Source organism: Peromyscus leucopus, unplaced genomic scaffold, assembly GCF_004664715.2.
Source record: "Peromyscus leucopus breed LL Stock unplaced genomic scaffold, UCI_PerLeu_2.1 scaffold_242, whole genome shotgun sequence".
In the NCBI taxonomy this organism is placed as follows: Eukaryota; Metazoa; Chordata; class Mammalia; order Rodentia; family Cricetidae; genus Peromyscus; species Peromyscus leucopus.
This window is the reverse complement of record NW_023505115.1, coordinates 58,937-65,590: the sequence shown is the minus strand read 5'-3', so window position 1 is coordinate 65,590 and position 6,654 is coordinate 58,937.

Here is a 6,654-nt window from a genome sequence, read left to right as displayed (position 1 = left end):
AACTCGTTAATACCCGTCTGATTCTTGTCACGTGCAGAACCGGTTGAGTAAGCAAGAGAATTTGGGGTTCAGTTTTGAGAGGTTTTTTTTCCCCTAGCAGCAGGCTTGAGATCAGCAGAATGTTAAGCTGATCGGTCCAGGAAAGACCTGGTACAGGCACATCGGGCCACGTGTAATCCTGTTAACACAAGTTTCTCAGGCATTGGTGTGTCTAGTGAGGCCTGCTCATTAGCAGAGAGGGCTAAGTGAGGCCAGGAAAGAGAATGGCTTCCCTCAAGTCACCTGGCTGTTTAGTGGCTATAGAATAATTAAGGTGAGAAATTATTGTGAATCAGGCCTAAGACGGATCTCCTGTCAATGAACCTGAACTCCAAAAGATGGCCTGATGTTCTGCCAAACCATAAGTTTGCAACTCTCTCTCCTCCTTTCAGGCTCCACCCATTCTCCCACTTTGCCATCCAAAGTAATTGGAGGGAGGAGCATGAAAGCCCAGATGGTGGACCCTTGGCCCTTACCATCTGTCATAGTCCCGAACTCTATGCTGACTGTTCTCTGTATATAATGTTTCTTCCTCCTGGTAATCCCCATGGGTTAGGTCCACACATGCCACAAACACCCAGGGAGAGGCTGGAATGGGAGCTTATAACTGAATGGTCGTGTATGACCGAATGGTCTCTTCCTTGTGATTTCAAAGAGCCAGGCAGTTTGTGTTTCTTTTGAAAATGTAGAACAAGGTAGCCAATATTTCTTAAAAGCCTTGAAGTCCAGAGGCCTTGACCCCAGTCCCTCCCTTAGAGACTACACAAAACACTGCAAGTCCAAAAGGCCTCATCACCTCTCATTACCTCTTGCCTCCAGTCACCCGCTGGCTGACGCTCACATACCACGTCACAGAAAACACATGAAAGAAGGCCCATCCCATGTCCTAAAAAGAATGCAAAACTGGTTGGAAGAAATTAATCGTTAGCCAGTCATGGGAGTGCACGTCTTTAATCCCAGTGCTCAGGAGTTGGAGGAGGAGGATCAGGTGTTCAAGACTAGCCTATGATACACAGTAAGTTTCTCCAGGCCAGCCTAGGCTCCATGAGATCATGTCTCAAAAACATAAAAAGGGAAAGACACCACCAGTCATTACAGAAACTGACACCCTTAGCTTAAAGCAAAGCAGAGGGATCGAATTGGATGTGGACAGTAACAAAATATGTGATGGAGGCAGTTTGTGTTCAGCTAACCCCACCATCTTCTTCCTACTTCTGTTCTCTGAGGAAACTGTGCCCCAGACATGGATCTGAATAGGCTAGATGCCTCAGCTTAAGTTGTTCATCTCAAGTTCATCCCAAGTTCATCCCATTCGGGGATGAAGAGGGGAAGGTGGGTGGGGGGGTGTCACAAAAGTAGAGGGGAGCCACTTTGTTTTCTTATGTGCAGCTAGTATCTGTTAGCTCCCTGTCTCTCATGGTGAGCACAAACCATGAACTGTTCATTCTGCTTGTAGGATCCATGCAGAGATGTCTGTAGGTCAGTGATGACATTAGTAGCTTCCACAGCCCGTTTCCTGGCTGACCATATGTACACAGTCCTGTTTGCTGTTTCATCATTAACCATCTCCATGTGCCCGGAGTCTCTCCCCTGCCACCCCCCATGAGACACGAAATATCCACTGTGCTGCCACAAGGTCATGTCCAATGCCTCTGTGGGCTCAGTAGCAATCACAGAGCCTAGAAGACTTGGACAGGCTGGCATAACCTGGCCTCATCCAAGATCTACCCCTGTAGCAATACCAAGTGCTATTACATAATCAATGGACAATTTACAATTTTATTTTTATGATTATTTGTTTCTATATTACTGTTAGAAAAAAAGTGAAATAAAAATATTTCAAAAGAAGATATCCAAATAGAGACATTTATTTCCTTTTTGTTTGTCACAGTTACAACATACACAAGACCAGGGCCATAATTGGATGGATGGATGGATGGATGGATGGATGGAGGATGGATGGATAGATGATGGATGGATTATTTAAACAATTAGATGAAGATGTAGGAGGGAGGAAAAGATCTCTAGGACGTTCCTCAAGAAGGGCCGCTTGGAGGGTCACCATGACTTCATCCTACAGGCCATGTGAACGCAGTTCATGTAGCCATCATGCCTGCATTGACCAAAGCATAGGAGAGGCAATCCTTTCCTTCCTGTGGTAGTCTGTCCAAGCTGACTCTACTAGGTGATGTTATCATTGTGCTCTGGGAAGGCTGAGCTTCAGAACGTTTCAGCCCTCACTCTTAAACCTGAAATCAGTATACAGGAGAGCTATGGAGATGTCCCTGAAAGCACACTCTGGAGACATAGATTCTGGCTGTGTGGTTCCTCAGATCTGCTCTTCCATGCCCCGGAGGGGTCAAGGGTACCAGGGCAGGCAGGGTCTTGAAATAGTCCTGACTTCGTAACCTTAGGAAGGCCATATCAGAGGTCAAGGTGGGTCAGGAATTTCCATTATGTGAAAACACTATCGGCAACTTCAGAAGATTGAGCGGTGTGACTAGGCTCTCTCAAAAAGCACATATAGCATGCAGCCCAGTGGTTCTCAACCTTCCTAATGCTCCGACCCTTAATACACAGTTCCTCGTGTTGTGGTGACCCCCCCAACTATAAAATTATCTTTGTTGCTACTTCATAACTGTGATTTTGCTACTATATGAATCATAACGTAAATATCTGTGTCTTCCGATGGTCTTGGGCAACCCTTGTGAAAGGATCCTTTGCCTCCACCCCCAAAGGGTGAGAAAGATAATGTAACCTGTGGCTATGAGGGAATACAGGGCAGTACTCAGACATCTATTCCTAAAGTTGGGCATGTTGGTAGCATTCATTTAATCCAGAGCCAGGAGGTAGAGTCAGTGTATCTCCATAAGTTTGAGGCCAGTGGGTCTATTTAGTGAATTCCAGAGCAGCTAGAGCTACAGAGTGAGACCCTGCCTCAATTAAAAAAAAAAGAAAGAAAAAAGAAAAATCTACCACCATAATGGGCATGTGACTCAAAGGACACAGAGAAATCATAGACTCTTTCACCCTAGTGCCCAGGATGCATGTCTACTTCTTCACACAAAGAAAGCTGACATGGGTTTTAAATGACTACAGTAAATATAAGGGCAGAGCTTGATCCAGGACAGGCACCAAAGCTACACAGAGACACCCTGTCTCGAAAAACAATAACAAACAAAAGAAGAAAAAAAAAGGAAATTGCAATAAATTTGCTGGCTAGTCTACTGAATCGGTAAACTCCAGGTTCAGTGAGGGACCCTGCTTCAATAAATAAGGTGGAAGACACCAGCTGTTGACCTTTTAGCTCACATGTACATGTAAGTCCGTGTGTGACACACACACACACACACACGAGGCCGTGTGTCCTGTGTGAGAGACAGCTCTAACTGGTAAATCTCCACGTGTAATGATTCCCAGAGCAGTTGGTGTTACAATGGAGTAATGGCTGTGAACAGAGCAGACCAAAAGGCTGGCGACAGAGAGGCAGGTCACAGACTGAAGGAGAGGATGTGTTCTCGGAGAGATATGGGATAGTGAGGCCAGGTTGCCTAGTGGGCTACAGGAGCTGAGGCAGCTCTCACCAGCCTCTTGGGCCTCAAGATTCCAAGTTTGGGTGTATAGGAAGTGTTTTGAGGTTTTGAGGGACAGAGATGACCGAGGTAAGCCTTATCAAAGTCTAAGAAGGTACTTAACTGGTAGGAAGCAGAGTCAAGGGGTGGGAATGGCTTAGTCAGTCAAGTGCCTGCTTTGCAAGAGTGAGAACCTGAGTCTGACCCCCCAGGACCCAACTAAAAAGGCAGGCATGGTAGTATGTGCCTATCACTCCAGCACTGGGGAGGCAGAGACAGGTCCAGCCCTGGGGCTCACTGGCCAGCCAGCCTAGCCTAATTGGCAAGGTCTAGGTCCCAGTCTCAAAAAGCAAGGTGGTGGCACCTTGGGAACTATGCAGAGGCCTCCACCCTGGACATGCATACACACATGCACACCTGCATACATGTGCATGCCCACACAAGGAAGTAGAAGGGATGAGGCGCAGAAATGAAGCTCAGAAGAGCAATAGGTGATGGCGACGTGGACAGAGCAGTCCTGTGGAAGGTCACATGTGGAGGTTGGGCCTAATCCCTGATGTGGATTTTGGAGATCAAGCCAGCTGAACGACACAGGGCAGTGAGGAACAGAGGTGCTCGCAGGTACTGGCCAGACTCAGGGACATGAATGTGATCTCTCGGAAGTGATGTAGCCTTTGCTCAGAATCCCAGCAGCGGCGGCTGCATTATGCTGGGCCAACTGCCTGCGTGTGCTCTGGGGGCTTTGTGGCCACCCCAACCTGCAGCTCCACACCCCAGACCCTGAGTCTCACTGGCCATCTGGATACCGACCGGGGAATGTGGATTGATGACTCTACAGCTCTTTCCTGCTTCTTGGTGAATACAGGATTCCCCTTGTTCTTTCTCCACCTCAGAACCCTGTTGTCTGTGGTTGTGCTGGCTGGGAGGAAAGGCTGAGCTGCACGACCCTGAGGAAAATGGCTGTACAGACAGACCTGGTCCCCAGACCCTATCTGATGGGAGCTGCTCAGATAGAGAGCTACAGATATGGCTATTGTTTAAATACCCTGTTCCTAAGCACAAGGCAAACAACCACAGAGCCCAGTCTACACGGAGATCCCGGAGGAAGGGAAGCCTCCGAGGATTATAAAGGCACCGGAAGTGGTCATCCCACTTGCCACAAGTGGTTTCTATCAGGATGGCAGCAAGACTCCGGAGGCTCAGCCTCTCAAGAAGCCATGTGTTAGACAGAAGGTCCCACGCTGCTGGGCCACATCCACTTCTCCTTACAGGGATGGAGAGTTACTCAGGAAGGGACACTCACCAGGGAAGGTGATGATATCCAGAGAAAATGAGGGGAAATGCCAAGCCAGGCCCCTGCTCTCTCCAGCTGGACCCCAGCTAACCCCGAGAGTGTCTCACAAAGTCACCACCTCGCCAGGCCTACACTCCAAGCCTTGCTGGGAAAGATTACATTGTGGTGGGATACATACTTCTCCACCTGCCTACCCAGATGGGATCAAGCCCTTGGCTGGGAAAATGGAAGCTACTCCGAGACTTCTAGGAAGGGAAAGGGTAGGGGATGGGAGAATTGGGGGCCTTTGGAACCATAAGAAGAGCTGGGCAGGGGATTCAGGGAAGATTGCCAGCAAAAGTGATTCCCAGAGCTCCCCTCACTTGGGTGTGGCCTCACTGGGACAACAGGTGATAAGCAGGCCTTTCTGGCTGATGAAGCTCATTGGCTTGGGGGTCTCCTACTGGGTAGCTGGGTCTGGCTGGATTCATTCCATTAGTTCCTTGGGAGCCATGGCTAGACTCCACCTTGTGTCTGTCCTGGGCCTGCTGTGGCCACTGGGAAACAATGGCTTATGCTAGGTGTCACAAACTGGACTTCAGTCTCCCAAGTTCAAATGTTGCAATGGAGGACCTCAGAATAGATGTAACTGGATATGAGGCCTTTATGGGGGTAATAGACTAAAATGAAGTCATAGGTGTAGGTGTCTTTATTTTTAAAAAGGTGATTTGGACACACAAAGGGAGGCCATGTGAGGACATGGAGATAAGATGGCCATTGAAAGCGCAGGAGGGAGGCCTCGGGAGGGCCCTGCTCACACTTGGCCTTCTGGCTTTCGGAATCATGACAACAGAAGTTACTGTGTGAGCCACCCACTCTGAGGTATTTGCGCTCACCGCTGTGGTGGTTAGTGGTAACTCTCAACCTGGACTCAGCTGAGAACCTCATTGAGTCATTGTTTTATCTGGTTGGTCTATGGCCATGTCTATAGGAGGGGAGTCTTGACTGTGTATTGGTGTAGGAAGACACAGCTCATTATGAAGAGGTGCAATTCCAGCTCTAGCCACACGGACAGTAGGAAGTTCACATGGAAAGCAGATAGCATGGGCACATTCTCCTCTCTGCTCTTGACTGTGATACGATGTGGTCAGTTGCTTGAGTTCCTGCCTTGGCTTCTGTAGCTGGAGAATTTCTCTCCAGCTCCCCCCAAGTCCCACCAGTTTGGGAGCCCACTTATTAAAATAAACACACAGACCCTTACATTATTTTAAACTGCTTGGCCATTAGCTCAGGCCTATCATTGTCTAGCTCTTACTCTTATATTTAGCCCATTTTTATTAATCTATACTTGACCATGTGGCTCGTGCTTATCGGTACCTTACATCTTCCTTGTCCTGGCGGCGGCTCCAGGCAATCTCTCCCTTCCCTTCCTGTTTGGTATCACAAAATGATAGACTGTGACCCGGAATTATAAACCAGATGAATCCTTCCTCCTCAGAATTGCTTGTGGTTAGGGTGTTTTATCAGAGCAACAGAAAGAAACTAGAACATCAGATCACCCAAAGCAGTACGTCTGCTTCTTCTCCTCTCTGGCCTTTCTTCCTGGCTCCCACTGCTGGCCCTTTAGCTGTCCACTTTTCACACGTATTTGGCCAAAAACAAGACCTAGGGCCAAACATGACCTCAGAGGGTTGGTGAAGTACATAGGTAACCAAGCCACAGCCATGAGCATCCAAGTGGTTACAGATGGGCCCTCAGCCTGGGATCAGA